The 21,197-nt window shown below is 44.4% G+C and overlaps 1 long non-coding RNA gene across 1 annotated transcript in view; it reads left to right on the top strand.

The window, feature by feature from the left end:
• The first annotated feature begins 5,094 nt into the window (after window positions 1-5,094).
• Window positions 5,095-21,197, top strand: part of LOC117062444 — a 46,277-nt gene continuing 30,174 nt past the window's right edge. The window contains exon 1 of the long non-coding RNA XR_004428376.1: window positions 5,095-5,373. This is a non-coding gene — a long non-coding RNA (uncharacterized LOC117062444). The remainder of the gene's footprint in view (window positions 5,374-21,197) is intronic.

Here is a 21,197-nt window from a genome sequence, read left to right on the forward strand (position 1 = left end):
CAAAAATTAGCAGGGCGTGGTGGTGCGCACTTATAATCCCAGCTGCTTGGGAAGCTGAGACAGGAGAATCACTTGAACTCGGGAGGCAGAGGTTGCAGTGAGCTGAGACTGCACCACTGCACTCCAGTCTGGGCGACAGAGCAAGACTCTGTCTCAATAAATAAATAAATAAAGTACATCAGAAACAGGACTGATCGTCACTGGAAGGGTCTATAAGGGGAGAGCCTTTCCCTTGACTAAGAGGTGATGACTTAGATGGAAAAAGTTTGAGTACTGCCAGAAGGTGTTTAGAATCATAATGGTTCCCATGGACTGCATGCTTCTGGCTAGCTATAGCTGTGTGGCCACACCAGCTGATGGAGCCTGGGAAACACCAACAACCTCATTACATTTCCTGGTCACGGCTCTTTGACAGCAGTCCTATTATCAGCCTGTTCGTAGATGGGGAGACTGAGGCTCAAATAGGTTGAGCCAAATGCCTGTTGGAAAGGGACAGAGCAGGTGCTTAAACAAGCAGCCTCAAAAGCTTTCACCTTGGTACTAACCCATCAAGCTAATTTCCCTCCCATGGGTCCAAGGGGCCAGAATCATCCTTCATTAGTTTCACAGGAAATCTCAGCTTCTTTGGTCCTTCCCTTCCCTGTTTATCTTCTTGCCACTCTCTCCTGTGTAACCTCCCTCTTCTCCCTCCATTTAGTGACAGTCTTTCCTCCATCTAGCCTGAATGCTTTATCTTCAGAGGTCTCCTTGGGCTTCTGCGTGCCTGATCATCCATCATAGCCCTAAAAAATAATCAGAGACAGAAATTTTTATTTAAAAACATTTTTATTCCCTTGTTTAAAACACAATCGATTCTGAATAATACTTATTAACTGAATGAAGGACCAACAGGTGGGTCCCTCTCAAATGTTGATGATGTTGGGCTGAGGTGGATTTTATAAATTAAATCACTGGTTTTGGAGTCCCAGAGCAATAATTTCCTAGGGAGTTAGGATGAGTAGACCACATCTTCCAAGCGGCTGCATGTGAATCTGACCCTGCCCTTTGCCACTATTCTCTCCTGGTTCGATTCTGAATCCTCTGGAGTAGGGTCCAGGAATTGTGTCTTTTTTTTTTTTTTTTTTTTTGAGACAGGGTCTTGCTCTGTCACCCAGGCTGGAGCACAGCACTGCAATGACAGCTCACTGCAGCCTCAATCTCCCAGGCTCAAGCAATCCTCCCACTTCAGCTTCCTGAGGAGCTGGGACTGCAGATATGCACCACCATACCTGGCTAAGTTTTAGAACTTTTTTGTAGAGATGGGGTCTCATTATGTTGCCCAGACTGGTCTCAAACTCCTGAGCTCAAGGGATCCTCCTGCTTCGGCCTCCCAATGTGCTGGGATTACAGGTGTGAGCCACCGCATCTGACCTGAAAGTTGGTCTTTTTCAGAGGTCCCCAGTCATCCTTACAATTAGGCCAGTTTGGGAAACACTGAACTTGAAGGAGTAAACCATTGGTCCTTTCATTTCCTTGCACTTCCACATAACCCATCTCAGAAGCCCCCTCTGGACATCCTGAGGCTGGGGGTCCCAGGACCAAAATTTGAGAACACTGCCCCAGAACAGATGTCAAACTCAGAGGCTTGTTCAAGTACAGATTATGGGCCCCACGTCTAGAGTTTCTGATCTAGTTGGTCTGAGGTGAGGTTGGGGAATTTGCATTTTTAGTGAGTCCCCTGATCATGCTGATGCTGCTGGTCCAGATACCACACTTTGAGAAATCTCCTGTGCTAGATCATTCTGTTGTGTTAAAGAGTAGATTTGCCCTCACCCAGACCAGAGACTTTTCTTCATGTCAAGCTTAGATGTATATAATTGCAATAACTGACATACCAGGCCTTCCTTATAAATCACCAGCTTCCTTAATTATTACAGAGCTCTGCTCTTGCAATGTGTAGAAACATTCTATTTACTGTTAGAAGTAGGTATTAGGTGGCCAGGCGCCATGGCTCATGCCTGTAATCCCAGCACTTTGGGAAGCCGAGGCGGGTGGATCACAAGGTCAGGAGTTCAAGACCAGCCTGGCCAACATGGTGAAACCCTGTCTCTACTAAAAATACAAAAAATTAGCTGGTTGTGGTGGCGGGTGCCTGTAATCCTAGCTACTCTGGAGGCTGAGGCAGGAGAATTGCTTGAACCCGGGAGGCCAAGGTTGCGGTGAGCCGAGATCATGCTGTTGCACTCCAGCCTGGGCAACAGAGCAAAACTCCGTCTAAAAAATAAAAAAAAAAGAAGTAGGTATTAGGAAACTTAGGTGCTAGGATTCCACTTACAACCCGGAGGCAAACTTCAGGAATGTCTACAGAGAAGTCATTTCCCTCTATATGGCCTGATTTTCCCCTCATTTGCCAAATACAACATCTTGAGAAGATGAAATGAGAGAATAAAATAGAACACACATTTACCCTCTGTTAACTGATCATAGGGTAAAAAGAAAATATTTAAAAAAAAAAAAAAAAAGGCTGAGCATGGTGGTTCACACCTGTAATCAGCACTTTGGAAGGCCAAGATAGAAGGACTGCTTGAGGCCGGGAGTTTGAGACCAGCCTGGGCAACATAGCAAGATCCCCATCTCTAAAAAAAAATTAGCCTAGTGTGGTGGTTGCACGTCTGTAGTCCTAGCTACTGGGGAGACTGAGGCAGGAGGATCTCCTGAGCCTAGGAATTTGAGGCTGCAGTGGCACAAATACAATTGTGTACACTGTACTCTAGCCTGGGCAACAGAGCAAGACCCTGTCTCAATAAATAAATAAATAAAATTCAAACACATTCAGAAAAAGTTTAAAGCTCAAGGCACAAATATTAGCCATTACCCTCAGCTTCTGACTTGGGGAGATGAGGAATGTGGCTCCTGGGTCCTAGTTTGTTATTAACTTTAGGGGCAGTGGCCAGGCTTCCCTTTCTTCATCTCTAAAAGGCGGGGATTAGCCTGGACTGTTTCAAACATCGCTCACAGCTGGGAGATCACGAGATTTCAACCCTGACCCAGCACCTGAGACTGGGTTCATTTTTATGTTGGTTCATATGGAGATCTGTTTCTACTCTTCAGATTGTAATCTAGGTTTGGGGCATGAAATATTCCATTTAAAACATCTAGGATGCTTGCAGCAAGTGGGCAGAAAAAGTGTGAGGGCCATTTAACACAAAACAAGGCCAGATGGAAACAAAAAGCAAGTGAAACGTGGGCCGTGGTGTTCTGCAGAGTGGCCCGACTTATCAGTGTGTTCTCTTCAATGCCTGTCAGAGAAGAGGCGATCACTGTGTGTTATGAAATCAGATCTGTAACCGGAGAAAAGATGAAATTGCTTAACTAGCCCGACTCATGTCAGTTTTTATTTGAGAAGAGAAAAAACATCCCTTTGAATAAGAGAAATATAGCAGTCCTTATCTGTCTAGCAACTGTACTCTCTGTATAAAAAAAGGTAGCCCCATGATTCTGCAATTATTATTTTTTAATTATAAATAAATACAATATAAATGTATTGAAGGAAGGTGTGCAAACTTATTTTACTAATGGTCTGTGTGATCATAGTAGTTTGGAGACCACTGCTCTAAGTGATGAAATTTCAGGGGTCACTGCTTTGTCCTTTGCATATTTCTTTTTAAAGAAACTTTGAAAAATAAACATTATAATTATTATTATTTTTTGAGACAGAGTCTTGCTCTGTTGCCCACACTGGAGTGCAGTGGCATGATCTCGGCTCACTGCAAGCTCCGCCTCCCGGGTTCACTCCGTTCTCCTGCCTCAGACTCACAAGTAGCTGGGACTGCAGGTGCCCGCCAGCATGCCTAAAAAATTTTGTATTTTTAGTAGAGACGGGGTTTCACCATGTTAACCAGGATGGTCTTGATCTCCTGACCTCATGATCTGCCTGCCTCGGCCTCCCAAAGTGCTGGGATCACAGACGTGAGCCACCGTGCCCGGCTGACATTATTTTTAAAAGTAGTTTTAGTCCACAGAAAAATTAACCAGAAGATATAGAAATATCTCATATCCTCCCTGCCCCCGTACATACATAGCCACCCTCTTATCAATGTCGCTTCCACCAGAGTGGTACATTTGTCACAATTGATAACCCACATTGACACATCATTATCACCCAAAGTCCATAGTTTACGCTAGGGTTTACTCTTGGTGGTGTACATTCTGTTAGTTTGGACAGATTTATAGTGGCATGTATCTTCCATTAAACCATCATACAGAGTATTTTCACTGGCCTAAGAATCCTCTGCGCGCTGCCTATTCATCCCTCCCTCCACCCTAACCCCTAGCAACTACTGCTCTTTCTACCATCTCCATCGTTTTGCCTTTTCCATGTTGCCATATAGTTGGAATCATACAGTATGTAGCCTTTTCAAATTGGCTTCTTTCACTGAGTAATATGCATTTAAGTTTCCTCCATGTATTTTCATGGCTTGATAGGTCATTTCTTTTCAGTGCTGAGTAATATTCCATTGTCTGAAAGCACCACAGTTTATTTATCCATTCTCCTACTGAAGGACATCTTGGTTGCTTCTAAGTTTTGGCAATTTTGAATAAAGCTGCTATAAACATCCATGTGCAGGATTTTGTGTGGACATAAATTTTTGACTTCTTTGGGTCAAAGAGTATGATTACTACATTGTATGGTAACCATATGTTTAGTTTTGTAAGAAATTGCCAATCTATCCTTAAAGTGACCATACCACTTTGCATTCCTATTAGTCATGAATGAGGGTTCCTTTTGCTCCACATCCTTGCCAGCATGTGATGTTGTCAGTTGTCAGGTTCATGACTACGCCAAATATTATGCTGAATCTGAAGGGAGTGGCTGGATGAGCAGAAAGAACACTCAGGGCTGTAGGCAGGTGAAAGATGGTTTTATTCAGCAGCAGCTCTCATCAACAGCTTTCTCTCACACTGCCCGCCCTGTCTCGGCTGCTTAGTCTGGCGGCTCCCACACACAGCTGCGTAGCCGGCTCTCCCTTGCCTTCAGGGTGAGCAGCTTAACTCTTTCTCTCTCTGGGCACGAGTGAGCTGAGCTATGTCCTGGCTCCTTCTGTCCATCTGCAAAGACGGACAGCTCTGACTCACTCTTTCTTTCTCTGGGCACCTGCGCGCCCACCATGTCAAGTCATGCTGAGGCGTGCCGAGTCCAAGAGCCATGTCTCTGGTGCACAGTGTTAACAGGGCAGTTATACCTTTTACAGACAACTGTGGCTCCAAGTCAAGTATGAACTTACACAAACAGGTTATATAACAAGTGGAGGTGTGCGCCTGCGTGCCAAACTTGCTGACTCACACAGGCCTGGATACCCGCCTCGGCCTATTCCTTGACCAAAGCACATCAAGGTACCTTACATCAGTGTTCTGGATTTTGACTGTTCTAAAAGGTGTGTAGGTGGTGTCTCATTGTTGATTTAATTTGCATTTTCCTGATGACATACGTCGTGGGGCATCTTTAATATGCTTATTTGTCACCCGCATATCTTTTGTGGTGAAGTGTCTCTTAAGGTCTTGGCCCATTTTTAATTGGTTGTTTGTTTCCTTACTGTTGAGTTTCAAGAGTTTTATTTACGTTTTGGATAATAGTCCCATATCAAATACATCTTTGGCAAATGTTTTCTCCCAGTGTGTGACTTCTCTTTATATTATCATAAGTATTTTTTACAGAGCAGAAGTTTCTAATTTTAATAAAGTCTAGCTTATCAATTTTTTCTTTCATAGATCACACCTTTGGTGTCATGTCAAAAAAGTCATAACCTGGCTGGGTGCAGTGACTCACACTTGTAATCCCAGCACTTTGGAAGGCCAAGATGGGAGGATCACTTGAGCCCAGGAGTTCAAGACAGCCTGGCAACATAGAGAGACTCTATCTCTACAAATATTTTCAGAAAAATTAGCCAGGCATAGTGGCATGTGCCTGTAGTTACAGCTACACAGGAAGCTGAGGTGGGAGGATCACTTGAGCCTGGGAGGTCAAGGCTGCAGTAAGCTGTGGTTGTGCCACTGCACTCTAGCCTGGGTCACAGAGACCTTGTCTCAAATAAATAAACCAAAGCAAAACAAAAAGTCACCACTAAAGCCAAGGTCATCTAGATTTTCTCCTATGTTATCTTCTAAGGGTCTTATCATTTTATGTTTTACATTTAGATCTGTGATCTATTTAGAGTTAATTTTTTGTGAAGGGTATAAGATCTATGTCTTCATTCATTTGTTTGAATGTAAATATCCTGTTGTCCCAGTACCATTTTTTTGAAAAGATTATCTTTTCCCCATTGTATGACCTTTGTTTTTTTGGTCAAAGATCAATTGACTATATTTATATGGGTCTGTTTCTGGGATCTCTATTCTGTTTCATTGATCTCTTTATTCTTTTTTTTTTTTTTTTTTTTTTGAGCTGGAGTCTCATTCTGTCACCCAGGCTGGAGTGCAGTGGCCCAATCTCGGCTCACTGTGACCTCCGCCTCCTGGGTTCAAGCAATTCTCCTGCCTCGGCCTCCTGAGTAGCTGGGGTTACATGTGTGTGTCACCACGCCCAGCTAATTTTTGTATTGTTAGTAGAGATGGGGTTTTACCATGTTGGCCAGGCTGGTCTCAAACTCCTGACCTCAAGTGATCCACCTGTCTTGGCCTCCCAAAGTGCTGGGATTACAGGTGTGAGCCACTGCGCCCGGCTCTTTATTGTTTTGCCAATACCACACTGTCTTGATTGCTGTAACTTTATAGTAAGTCCTGAAGTCAAATACTGTAGGTCCTCTAACTTTGTTCTTCTCCTTCAATTTTGTGTATCCTACCACTATTTTCAAGGAAGTTTAAAAAAAAAAATCCATCTTTTTTTTTCCCAACTCTTGCTATAACCCTCACACTGTGCACCAACTCAGCCTCTGTCTTTTACTCACTGGGTGATCTTAGCTGTTCTCTGCTTTTGTGAAGGAAAGAATCTACGTCAGGATATTTATAATTATAACTTATAAACAAAATCCAAACACACTCAGAAAAAGTTTAAAGCTCAAGAAAGAAATTTCATTACCCTCAGCTTCTGACTTGCGGAGATGAGGAATGTGGTTCCTGCGTCCTGGTTTATTATTACCGTCATGCGCGTCTGTGTGAAGAGACCACCAGACAGGCTTTGTGTGAGCACCATGGCTGTTTATTTCACCTGGGTGCAGGCGGCTGAGTCCGAAAAGAGAGTCAGCGAAGGGAGATAAGGGTGAGGCCGTTTTATAGGATTTGGGTAGGTAAAGCAAAATTATAGTCAAAAGGGGGTTGTTCTCTGGCGGGCAGGAGTGGGGGTCACAAGGTGCTCAGTGGGGGAGCTTTTTGAGCCAGGATGAGCCAGGAAAAGGAATTTCATAAGATAATATCATCGCTGAAGGCAAGGACCGGCCATTTTCACTTCTTTTGTGGTGGAATGTCATCGGTTAAGGCAAGGCAGGGCATTTGCACTTCTTTGTGATTCTTCAGTTACTTCAGGCCATCTGGGCGTATACATGCAAGTCACAGGGGATGCGATGACTTGGCTTGGCTTGGGCTCAGAGGCCTGACAATTACCTTTAGGGGTGATGTGGAGCCAGTGGCCAGGCTTCCCTTTCTTCATCTCTAAAAGGCGGTGATTAACCTGGACTATCTCAAACATCGCTCACAGCTGCGAGAGCACGAGATTTCACACCTGACCCAGCGCCTGAGATTGGCTTCAGTTTTACGTTAGTTTATACGGAGGACTGTTTCTACTCTTCTTCAGATTGTAATCTAGGTTTGGGACACTAAATATTCCATTTAAAACATCTAGGGCTGGGTGCTGTGGCTCCTGCCTGTAATCCCCACACTTTGGGAGGCTGAGGTGGGTGGATCACCTGAGGTCAGGAGTTCGAGACCAGCTTAAACTTATGTAATTATAACTCATATAACTAAGTATCCTGACTTAGAGCTGATCCCGACCACAGTGGAGCCTCTAGGATGCAGGTGAACACACAGCCAGGGGAACTAGGCATCCCAGCAGAAGATGAGTGTGTGAGCATGAATCCCTCCCTCTCTCTACACAGGGCTGTACACTTCACAAGGCTCTAAGCCTTGCAGCCAGCCAGGGAGAAAAACAGGGCTAGTAGCAGAATCTTTATTTCCCTAGGAATAAAACTCTGGCTCTTAGAAGTCAAATGAATTTCCCATAGTCCTCTAAATAGGACTGTAAAACACCTGGCTTGAGTTCAGTATTTTTTTCACATAGCTTAGAAGGGCAGGAGAACCAGGGTCTCTTTCTGAGTAAACCCAGGAAGGACCTGAATCACCAGCATCTCCTCAAGGAAGAAGAAACCCTGGCTTGAACGTGGGGTGGAAGCAGGTGAAACAAGGGACCCTCACCTGGAGCCAGCACAGAGGTTCCTGGACTGGAGAAAGCCTGGCTCCCGTGGGTGTCCTGAGGCACAAAAAACTCATGAATCCCAGTCAGTCCCTGGGGGCAGTTTGTTAAATTGAATTCTGAAGTAAGCTGGATGATCTGAGCTAAACATAACTAGACCTTGTTTGAGAATGGGTCTCTACAAATTTAGCTACTTCCCCATGCTTGCTTGTAGTTGGCAAGTTGCATTAAAAATTGTCCACTGATTGCTGTAACATCCATTCTCACTTATATGTTTGTATGTAAGTTCTTTCATTTTAAGGGGAGAGCTCACTGAAGGCCACTGCCTGGGTGGTAGCAGCAGGCTATTGGGCAGCAAAGGCTGGGGGTGGGGCCAGAGGGCTGCCATTGCACCAGCCTTGCTCTGGAGAACAACTTTTGGTTGTTGAGGAATGGTATGACGATTAGTGAGATGTCATTAGAGAATATAAAATATAAATGGCTATGAACACTAATTGTTGCAGTAGTTAGGGACTGACTGATAGTAAGATTTGCCAGGCACAGTGGCTCATGCTCATAATCCTAGCACTTTGGAAGGCTGAGATGGGAGGATCACTTAATTCCAGGAGTTTGAGGCCACCCTGGACAACATAGTGAGGTCCTGTCTCTACCAACATATTTTTAAAAATTAGCCAGATGTGGTGATGTGTGCCTGTAGTCCCAGCTATTTGGGAGGCTGAGGTGGGAGGATGGCTTCAGACTGTAAGGTGAAGACTGCAGTGAGCCAAAATCACACCACTGCACTCCAGCCTGGGCTACAGAGCAAGACTGTGACTCAAAAAAAAAAAAAAAAAAAACAAAAAACTAGAATTATGAAGTAACTGGTGTGCAATTATATTGAAATTGTCTGTTACTTGTCCGTAGCTAGACTATAAGGTACATTCAGGTGGGGCCCATCTTTGTCTTTTCACTGATGTCTCACTGTTTATAGAGTTAGGCATTTAAAAATTATTTGTTGAATTAAATTATTGAATGCAATTGAGGATAGAAATGAGTTAACTTTAAAAAATATTATCTTCTAGGCCAGGCACGGTGGCTCACACCCATAATGCCAGCACTTTGGGAGGCTCTGGATAAATTAGTTTCACCTTAAATCCATTTTGTAACAAAACAGGGATAAGTATGTTAATGAATGAATGACTAAGTAAGTCAATGATCAAAACAGTAAGCGAAACAAATGGGAAATAATACATCAGTAGCCTCTTGACCTGCCTTGGTGGAATGAGGCTCTGGGCATCTGCTCTGAAGAGTATTCTGGGCTCCCCAGAGGTCTGTAGTAGTCCATCCCAATTTTGATGGAGACCAGAGGAATGAGACCAAGGCCATCATCTCAGTTCACACAGGAACCACCTGGAGTTGCTCAACCTTGCAGCCCAGGTTGCAGCATGGAACCAAACTAGTCCTGCCAGAATGATGGTGTGAGCAATGTCTGCCTTCTCGGGGATTTTTCTTCCTTCCTATGGGAGCTGGAACCATGCTCCATGTCCTAGCACGTATTCTCCTTTGGGTCCCTCATAGGACTGACCATGTCCCATGTGTCAGCTTTTCCCTTGACTTTCTTTTACAGCCTCTCCCCATGGTGTCCTGCTCTGCTCTGTGTGGGATCTGGTTAACCTGGTGGAAGGGAACAGCCTTCAAGAGACGGAAACTCTCATGGTGAGAATGTCAGACATAACTGAAAGCCAGAGTTGAAGGCATTTCTGGAGGATGGGCCACGGATTCCTTCCTTCTATGGGTCACTTGGGTCACTTGTGTACACGCTAGAGACCAGGCCGGGTGTAGTAGAAGATTAAACACAGGACCAGGCGTGGTGGCTCATGCCTGTAATCCCAGCACTTTGGGAGGCTGAGGCAGCTGGATCACGAGGTCAGGAAATCGAGACCATCCTGGTTAACACAGTGAAACCCTGTCTCTACTAAAAATACAAAAAATTAGTCAGGCGTGGTGGCAGGCGCCTGTAGTCCCAGCTCCTCGGGAAGCTGAGGTGAGAGAATGGCGTGAACCCGGGAGGTGGAGCTTGCCGTGAGCCGAGATCATGCCATTGCACCTCTAGCCTGGGAGACAGAGTGAGACTCCATCTCAAAACAACAACAACAAGATTAAACACAGACACAGACCTTTTCCCTCCAGAACCTTATACATGAATGAAGGGACCAGCAGCTGCACAGATCATTGTAGTAAAGACAGTATATAATAAGAGCAGTCATTTTTTGTTTAAATATTGATTTGCTGATTCCTATAAAAATGCTTCTTTTGCCCTTTTTTTCTTCCCATGAGCCTTTCTTGCCTCTTTAATGTTATTTGATTGTACTTTCCAGCTCATGGACATTACACAGAATGGCAGTTCCTAGGAAAAGCGAAAATAGAAAAAAACCATAGCTTTTCAGTCAATTCTTGTTAACACTAGAGCCCAGAAGGGTCATGTAGGTCAATGAACTGTTGCTCCTGGCAATTGAAATAATTAATTTATCCTCTGAAAAAGAGAGATCAGGATTGCCCCAGAGCTAAGTTAAAAACTGCGGGGTTGGCCGGGCGCGGTGGCTCAAGCCTGTAATCCCAGCACTTTGGGAGGCCGAGACGGGCGGATCACGAGGTCAGGAGATCGAGACCATCCTGGCTAACATGGTGAAACCCCGTCTCTACTAAAAAATACAAAAAACTAGCCGGGCGACATGGCGGGCGCCTGTAGTCCCAGCTGCTTGGGAGGCTGAGGCAGGAGAATGGCGTAAACCAGGAGGCGGAGCTTGCAGTGAGCTGAGACCCGGCCACTGCACTCCAGCCTGGGAGGCAGAGCGAGACTCCGTCTCAAAAAAAAAAAAAAAAAAAAAAAAAAAAAAAACTGCGGGGTTAAGACAGGGCACACAGTGATGCCTGTAATCTCTGTGCTTTGGAAGGCTGAGGCAGGAGGATTGCTTGAGGCCACGAGTCAGAGACCAGCCTGGGCAACATAGTGAGACATGACTGTGTCACTGTACTCTGTCTCTCCAGACAGAGAGTGAGACTCTGTCTCTAAAAACAGAATAAAACAAAACAAGCCGGGTGTGGTGGCTCACTCCTGTAATCCCAGTACTCACTCCTGTAATCCCACCCACCCTGTAATCCTGAGGCGGGTGGATCATTTGAGGTCAGGAGTTCGAGACCAGCCTGGCCAACATGGTGAAACCCCGTCTCTACTAAAAATACAAAAATTAGCCGGGCGTGGTGGTGGGTGCTTGTGATCCCAGCTACTCAGGAGGCTGAGGCAGGAGAATCGCTTGAACCTGGGAGGCAGAGGTTGCAGTGAGCCAAGATTGCACCATTGCACTCCAGCCTGGGCAACAGAGCAAGACTCCATCTCAAGCAAACAAGCAAACAAACAAACAAACAAAAAACACACAAAAAAACCCTATGGGATTACCTGAGGTCTAGGACTAGATTGTCAAGGCAAGAGAAGGGTAATGACCTGGGCAGTACAGCAAAGTCTTCTGGAAATGACGCACACAGCTTATTATCTCTGCTCTCTATATCCTGCTCGTTACTTCAAGACATGACGGTGCTTTTCTGAACCTCGGTCTCTTCATTTGCAGCATGGCTATAATATCCATTCTATCCACCTCACAGGGTGGTCATAAGAATAGAATGAGTTACCATATATACATAAACTCCATGCTGAGCACACAATACAGGGCTTAGTGGCTGCCTCTCATTTCAGGAGAACTCACATTTCTTAGTTCCCTGGGAAAAGGTTGAGATTGGCAAGTATCCCACATCCATTAGAGAGGTGACTCAGTGATTATCCTTCTAAGGATTAAAAACAGCTTTATCAGGCAGCCACTCTGCTGCAATGTACACAATTTAATTTCAATTTAATCATCTCAACAACCGTACAAAGAAGGTATTTTCTTCTCCCTTAGACAGAGGATGAAATAAAAGTTCAGAAAAGGTAATTACACCCTGCCTGAGTTCACATAGGGATTTGAACTGAGGTCTGTCTGAGGTTCATTTACTTTTTACTCTGCCCCACTGGCTTTCAGCTTTGATAGGTATGGAAATAAAACCTAGCCCTTCACATCAGGCCATTATCCTATACACCCAAGTAGGCCATGGAGAAATGGCCTTTCTCTAAGGGGAAATGGGATCTCTGGAAAAGTCACCTTGCCTCTGGGCCATTGCACGGAGACAGCTGGGGTCCAATGAGATGCCAGTGCCCAACCAATGGGCATCAGCTCTTCATCCTCCTCTCTGTCTTTCTCTAGCATCATATCGGATGACCTCAAAGCCAACAGCTATGGAATGCATATTCCTGGCCTCACAGGTCTCTTGAAGCTGCGAACTGCCCCCAGCAATCAAGCCAGATGGAAGCTTTGGATGGAAGCCTAGCTGGGGAACAGCTTGCGGGCTGAGTAGGGGTGTTCAGTGGGCGAGGGGCAGGCTTCACGGTAACTCTTTCTCCATGCAGTACTGCCTCCTCCTTCTGGCCTGCTTTCTGATGTCCCTAAGGTCTTTTCAAGTAGGAGGAGTGGAAGGACAGAGTGGATGTGGCCAATCAAGAAACACCATCCTCTAATCAGGTCACCCAGGCAGCCCCTCATCTAACCCGGCTGGCTCTGAGCCCTTTGCCTGGGGATCATTCTGTTTTGTAACAGCAAGACTGACCTCAAGCTAGGCCACTTGGTCTGGATCTTTGATCTAAACAAGCACGAGGGCTTTCTCCCTGGAGAGTTCTGTCTTGCTGGCAGGCCTCCAGAAGGGGGCGTTGCTGTTGCATATGTCAATAGGATAGTAAGCTTTAGGAACAAGCTGCAGTAGTTTAGCCAAGGGAGTTTACAAGTTAGTCCTTTGCTTGGACTGCTTTGGTCACCAAGGGTAAGTGCTTGCTGATGACTTTTGCTCTGGTACATTAGTATCTAAACTTTCCAGAGATGTGTAAAAGAGAGCCTCATAAAATTTATAGGAGAACACATCAAAGTTACTAGATAGAAGGTCATTATACAAAAATTAATTTGCATTTTAAGGTACCCACCACAGTTAGAAAATAAAAAAATTTAAAACTAACACCTATAAGAGAAACAAAAGCTATAAGGTACCAGAAATATATACATGACCTTTATGAAGAAAATTATAAAACTTTACTTGTTTAGGTATTCTTTTTGTTTTTGTTTTTGTTCTTACGGTTTTTTAGAGACAGGGTCTCTCTCTGTCACCCAGGCTAGGGTACAGTTGGCACCATGATAGCTCACTGCAGCCTTGAACTCTTGGACTCAAGCAATCCTCCTGCTTCAGGCTCCTGAGGAACTGGGACTACAGGTGGGTGACACCACACCTGGCTTTTTTTTTTTTTTTTGGTAAAGATAGGATCTCACTATGTTGCCCAGGCTGGTCTCAAACTTTTGGCCTCAAGTGATCCTCCTGCCTTGGCCTCCCAAAGTGCTGTGATTACAGAAGTGAACCACCGTGGTTGGCCTAGGTATTCTTTAATAGATAAATAGATGTATTTATGATATGAAGGTTTGGTGTCATAAATTTCTTTTCTTTTTTTTTTGAGATGGAGTCTCCCTCTGTCGCTCAGGCTGGAGTGCAGTGGCACAATCTCGGCTCACTGCAAGCTCCACCTCCCAGGTTCACGCCATTCTCCTGCCTCAGCCTCCTGAGTAGCTGGGACTACAGGTGCCTGCCACCACGCCCGCCTAATTTTTTGTATTTTTAGTAGAGACAGGGTTTCACCGTGTTAGCCAGGATAGTCTTGATCTCCTGACCTTGTGATCCACCTGCCTTGGCCTCCCAAAGTGCTGGGATTACAGGTGTGAGCCACTGCACCTGGCCTTGGTGTCATAAATTTCAGTTCTTCCCAAATTATAAATTCTACGTGACTCCAACCAAATTCACATAGGATTTTTTTTTTTATGGGTCTAGACAATATGATTCTAACGTTATTGTAAGGACCAAAAATGGTTAAGAAATTTTGAAAAACTTCAAAATTGATGAACAACTTCAAGATGAACAACTCACCCTATAAGGCTATAAGGCCTGTTAAGACTGTGTCGCTTTAGCTCAGAAAGAGACAAACAGACCAATAGAACAGAATAGAGACTCCCAAAACAGATCCCTGTACTTGTGAAGACTTGATATATGGCAGAGGTGACATGCAGATCAGTAGAGAAAGGATAAATTATTCAATTAGTGGTACTGGGAGTTTGATAGCCTATACTGGAAAAAAAAACCCAACGATATGAAATTTTAGGTGAAAAAAAATTTAAAGTAAAACTTTCAGACTTCTAGGAGAAATACAGAAAAACTTCCAAGATCACAGTATAGGCAATAATATCATAAAACAGAATAAGTACAAGCACTAAAGAAAAACATTTGTCAATTTGTGTGCATTAAAATGTAAAGCTTTGGCTGGGCATGGTGGTTCATGCCTATAATCTCAGCACTTTGGCAGGCCAAGGTGGGAGGGTCACTTGAGTCCAGGAGTTTAAGACCAGTCTAGGCAACCTAGTGAGACCCCATCTCTACAAAAGATAGGAAAAAATAGTCGAGCATTGTGTTAGTCCATTCTCACACTGCTATAAAGAACTATCTGAGACTGGGTAATTTATAAAGAAAAGAGATTTAACTGACACACAGTTCTGCAGGCTGTATAGGCGGTATGGCTGGGGAGACCTTAGGAAACTTACAATCATGATGGAAGGTAAAGGGGAAGCAAGCACATCTTCACTTGGTGGCAGGAGAGAGAGAGAGAGAAGGGGGACGTGCTACACACTTTTAAACAAACAGATCGCATGAGAATTCCATCATGAGACAGCACTAGGGAGATGGTGCTAAACCATTAGAATCCACCCCCATGAGCCAATCACCTTCCACCAGGCCCCTCCTCCAGCACATGGGAATTACAATTCAGTATGAGATTTTGGTGGGGAAACAGAACCAAACCATATCAGGCATGGTGGTGTGCCCCTGTAGTCCCAGCTTCTCAGGAGACTGAGGTGGGAGGATTGCTTGAGCCAGGGAGGTCGAGGCAGCAGTGATCTGTAATCATGGCACTGCACTCCAGCCTGGGTGACAGACAAAGACCCTGTCTCAAACAAACAAACAAACAAAAAAAGGTAAAGTTTCTTTTCCTCAAAATATGCCATAAAGTAAGATAAAAAATAGACAAACACAAACTGGGAGAAGATATTTGCAATGTGGCAGTCAGGGGAATGTGCTGTTCAGCTCCTTTCAACAGAGACACACGTATGAGGTGTGACTGACTGACAGCCTGGAGCTGCCTTATCTTCAGGATCTACCACTGTGTTCTAGCAGAGTCCATGCTCGCTCTGAACGATCCTAGCCAATGACTGAGCATGGAGGGAGTACCAGAGTTGAGTCATTCTTGCTCAATGTGGGAAATCTTTAAAAGGCAAACTTTCTTCTGGGGCTCCCCATTTCTCAGAGGTGCCCTGCAGATGGAGGCTTTTCCTACCCAATTCTCTTTCCTCTTCTTCCCTTTCACAGGCATAAAGACCTGCATTGGTGTCTGAAAACCCTCCCCAACCATGCCTGCTCTTTTCCCCACTATCCTGCACAGGTGTTACCCCCCATTATTGTCTTGCGCTTCCAATTTTGTTTTGATTTCTGCTTCCTGGAAGACTTGAATGAACATAGCCTATAAAGAACAAAAGACTAGTATCCAGGCTGGGCATGGTGGCTCATGCCGTAATCCTAGAGCTTTGGGAGGCTGAGGTGGGAGGATTGCTTAGGGCCAGGACTTTGAGACCAGCCTGGGCCAAATAGCAACACCTCATCTCTACCAAAAAAAAAAAAAAGGACTATTATTCAGAATGTATATGATTTGGAATCAAATGCATTCTATAGGATTCAAATCATATAGACAAATTTATATGCAATCCAAACTGTAGATTGATAAGAAAAAGGTAAATGTCTCAATAGGAAATTAGGCAAAAGACATGAACATGCAATTCACAGAAGATGAAATCTAAAAGGCCAATAAATACATGAAAAGATGCCAATCTCAGTAGTAGTCAGGGAAATGTAAATTAAAGCAAAGCAAGGTACAATTTTATATCTATAAGACTGGTAAAAACGACCATTTGCCAAAGTATTCAAGAAGATACAGAGCAACATGTACATTGTGGTGGGAGTATAAATTGATGCAACCATTTTGAATAGTAATTTAGTAATTACTTATCTAGTAAAGATGTGGAAGTACTTAACCATCATTCCACTTAAGAGATTCTCCCATGTGTACATAAGATATGCAGAAGAATATATTGTAGAATTATTTGAAAGAAGAAAAAACCCAGAACAACCTAAATGTTCACTAAGAGAAAAATAAGTAAATATCATATAACTGTGAAAAGAAACCAGAACAAAAATTTCCAGGAAATTTCTGAAAAGAAAGTGAAAAGTTGACTTTGGCTGTGAAAGTCCTATAATATTTATTTTATTTATTTTAAAGTAAAAAGAGAGGAAGAAAGAGAAAGAGATACTTGTTTATCTTCTAGTCTACAGAAACTAAATTAATGAGTACTTTTGATATGATTTGTATTGGCCACATTAACTTCTGAAGGAGACAAACTATGGTTTTGTCAATCCTTCATCTATCAAAACAGATGAGGAAGAGTCATTTGGTAACAATTTGTTTTCTTTTCTTTTTTTTTTTTTCTCTCATCAGTCTTGACAACTGTTGAAGGTGCTAGAAGTTTGGTGGTGCTCTCTTAAATGTCTGGCCTGAGTGTGCCTGGCATTCAGAAATACAGATGAGAAGGGGGAAGGGGAGGTGGGTTATGGCGGGTGGAGCAGAAAGGAATGTGGGCCACCCTAGCATGTGTCCCTGCTGGGGAACTGCCTTGCTACCCAGCCTTCATCTAGCATAAGGCTGCCAGCCAGCTGCTGCCTCATGTGTGCTGTCCTGGAATTCTTATTACATCTCAGAAATCCTGTTCTGGCCAGTGATGAAATTACAGACAGCAAAGTCCAGCCTTGCCTATGTGACCTGAGAGGGGAAACCTCTCTTCTGGATCCCAGTTTTGGAAAATCTTCCAGGCCTGTCTGCCAGGGACTTGTCCTCAGTTGCCTTCCTGATCTGGGACCAACTGAGAAGCCCTGAACTGTTTACTGCCCCCTCCCTTCCCACTGGAATGCATCTGTTGACTTTGTTACCATACCCTCCGATCAAGCCGGCAGCAGGTAATAAGCATCAATAAAGAGCAAGACCTGGGGCTAGCACTGAACATAAGCAACTAGATCAGATCTGGCTTCCAAAGAGGTTCAATGAAAAGAAGTGTTATTTTATTTTTTAAAATCTTATTCAGAAAATATTTATTGAGCCCTACAATGTACTTGGGGGGAAACATGGGAAAAGATTCATACCTTGTTCTCAAAGTGTTGAAAGCTCAGAGCAGAAGGTAGACAAGAGAATGGATGATTACTTTTGGATGAGATAAGTGCTAGGACAGATAAGAGCAAGGTACAATGGCACCCACTGGAGACCCCAGGAGACTTAAACCTGAGAGCTGGGGAAGGCTTCCTGGGGAAAGGACATCTCAACTGAGACCTGAAGGAACAGGACTTAGCCAGGTGCTCTGTGTAGGGGTTGGGGTACAGTGGGGGGTGACTGTTAGGAAATAGAGATTGAAATTATAGACAGAGCAAATAACAAGGGCAAAAGGAAAGAGCAAGGCCAAGAATGATTTGCAGGGGGAAATATTGGGGTCAAGGAAACTAAGTAAGAGACTGGGAATGAAAGGCATCCGTTGCTTCAGGGAGTCTATGGGAAGAGGCTTTCTTCTCCTCTCTCCCCTTCTCTTTATTTTCTCCTTCTTCTTCTCTCTCTTTTGTTCTTCCCCTCATTAAATACTTTGTGATTCTTCTATGCATTTGGAAGTGTATTGGTGACTCCAAATGAAGGAGATGGTGGCAGTATTATTGGGGTAGGAAGTGATGTGTGGTAGGTAGAATAATGGCCCCCCTAAAGGGGTTCATTTCCTAATCCCCGGAACATGTGAAAATGTTACTTTATAAGACAAAAAGTACTTGGATTAAGTTAAGGATCTTGAGATGAGGAAGTTATCCTGGATTATCTGGGTGGGCCCAAGGTAATCACAAGAATCCTTAAAAGATGGAAGAAGAGAGAACTTTGTCGAAACGGTAGGGGCCAAGGGAAAATTTCCCCTTTACTCTCTGAAGGTTTGCTGAAAAATCAACTCATAAATGGCAGATTACTTGGAGAAAAGGCATATAAACATGTTTAAGGCTTATTTATTTAAGGCTCTGTGTATAACACAAGAGCCTTCAGAATGAAGACCCAAAGATACAGGGAAAATTGTCCATGTTTATGCTTAGGTTCAGAAAAGTATGGACAGCCATGTAGAAATATAATTGGACAAAAAGATTATGATCTAATGCTAATGTAAGTGCCTGATGGGTTCTTCTGGCCTGCTGCCCAGAAAAGCCAAGTCACTGAGAACAGCAGGTGTTGCAGCAAAGAAAGAATTCACTAATCACAGGATCAGTCAAGCAAAAGGATGGAAGATAATTCTCAAATCCACCTCCCTGAGAACTCAGAGCCTAGGGTTTTTTAAGGGTAGTTTGGTGGAGAGAGAGCTAGGGAATGGGTATGCTGATTGGTTGAGTTGGGAAGGAAATCACAGAGGGTTGAAACTGTCTTCTTGTGCTGAGTCAGTTCCTGGGTAGGGGGTCACAAGACCAATTGAGACAGTTTCTTGATAATGGGTTAACTGTTCTGGATGGCACCAGCTGGTTCATCAAAATGAAAAGTCTGAAAGATACCCTCAAACACCAATTTTAGGTTTTACAATAGTGATGTTATCTGTAGGAGCAATTGAGGAGGTTACAAATCTTGTGACTTTTGCTTCTGAGGCTGCTTCTGAGACCTTCATTTTGGGATGTTATTTTCTGAGCCCCAACAATGCTCTGCTGTTTTCTTTGAAGCTGGAGGAAGGGGCCACAAGCCAAGGAATGCAGGTGGCCTCTGGAAGCTAGGAAAGGCAAGGAAGCAGTGCCTTTTCTAAAGCCTCCAGAAGGACCACAGCCCTGCCAGCCTCTTGATTGTAGGAGTTTTGACCTTCAGAACTATAAGATAATAAACTTGCGTTGTTTTAATCCACTAAGTTTGTGGCAGTTTGTTACAGCAGCAATAGCAAACTAATACAAGGTGAATAGGTTCCAGAGTGGTTTAGGAAATAATTTGATTAGAAGGAGGAGGTGAGAGAGAGGCCTCCTTGGATTTCTGGGTCAGGCATTAAGATGAATTGAGGTACCATTCCCTGAGCTAGGGCTCAATGGTGAGAGGATGGCAGGGAGGGCTGGTGATGGCGTATTCACTTTTGGACATGTTGGGGTTGCAGTGTTCATGGGGGTTCAAGGTGAAGGTGTCCAGTAAACACTTGTCTGCTGGGACAGAGGCTGGTCTGGAAACTGAGGGTGTTCATAGTCACTGAAGTTCAGGTGGTGGGGCCATGAGAGTGACATTGAGAGGAAAAGAGAGCTGGGGCCAGAGCCTGACATTTGAGGGAAGATCTCTTTGTAGGTCAGGAAATAGAACAAATCATGCCTCCACGGGATTGTTTTTTGCTTTGTAAACTTTTTGACCCTTGTATATTCTTCGCTCCCTGGTGTTTTTTTTTAAAACTTTACCTTATGTACAAATGGGCAGATTTCAGTTCTCCACTCCTGGATTCTCCCTCTCATTCCTGCTAGTGCCTTCCCAGATACAGAAGGCCGTGGAGGGGGGATTTAAACTGTTTCTGGGCTCCAGCTGCCTCTCTTCTGACCCTGCCTTCTTCTTCTTCTTTTTATTTTCTTGAGACGGAGTCTTGCTCTATTGCGCAGCTGGAGTGCGGTGGCATGATCTCGGCTCACTGCAACTTCCTCTGCCTCCCAGGTTCAAGTGATTCTCCTACCTCAGCCTCCCGAGTAGCTGGGATTACAGGTGCATGCCACCACTCCTGGCTAATTTCTGTACTTTTAGTAGAGATGGGGTTTCACCATATTGACCAGGCTGGTCTCGAGCTCCCGACCTTGTGATCCACCTGCCTTGGCCTCCCAAAGTGCTGGGATTACAGGCATGAGCCACTGTGCCCAGCCCCTGACCCTGCCTTCTATGCTAGGCTCCTGCTCCCAAGCGTCCTCTGCAGAGGCTCACAGAGACAAGCCTCAGTGCTAGCTCATGATCCCAGCAATCTCCCTGCCCCCCGCTTCTCCCCACCCTTCTCTGCCCATGTCCTGACCTGTTCCTACCTACTTTCTCCTTGGGTTCTCCTACTCACATTTTGAGTCTTGTTGCTGGCCCCCTCCAGAGGAAGCAGCCCTCCTGACTCTGTACCTGGCATGGGAACCTTAGCTTAATTTTGCCATTTCAGGATTTGAGAACCCCAACCCCACTCCCCAACTTTTGCACTTACTATTCTCCCTGCCTAGAACACACTTCTAGAAGGGACATCTGAGTTAGCCTGACTCAACTTTCAAAGCACTGCAGGATTTTTGTACACCGAAGGTAATTTTGCTTTCTGTATCACATGAATTGTACACAACTGTTGACTTGTTTGTGTCCATCTTCTTGATCACAAGTTCCTTATGAGCAGGGACCCTGGTTTATTCATCTCGTATCCTCAGCACCTAACATACCACGTGGTTCAATAAATTTTCCTGTTGGACAGAACCCTTCTAGACTGGATCATTGTCTTCACTCTGACAGTGAGGTGAGCATGCGTCGGAGGAAGATGTTTTCCTAGCCTGAGTCCTGACAGGCAGTGCACTAATTAGCAACAGGTGA

Source organism: Trachypithecus francoisi, unplaced genomic scaffold, assembly GCF_009764315.1.
Source record: "Trachypithecus francoisi isolate TF-2019V2 unplaced genomic scaffold, Tfra_2.0 Lachesis_group17, whole genome shotgun sequence".
NCBI classification, from domain to species: Eukaryota; Metazoa; Chordata; class Mammalia; order Primates; family Cercopithecidae; genus Trachypithecus; species Trachypithecus francoisi.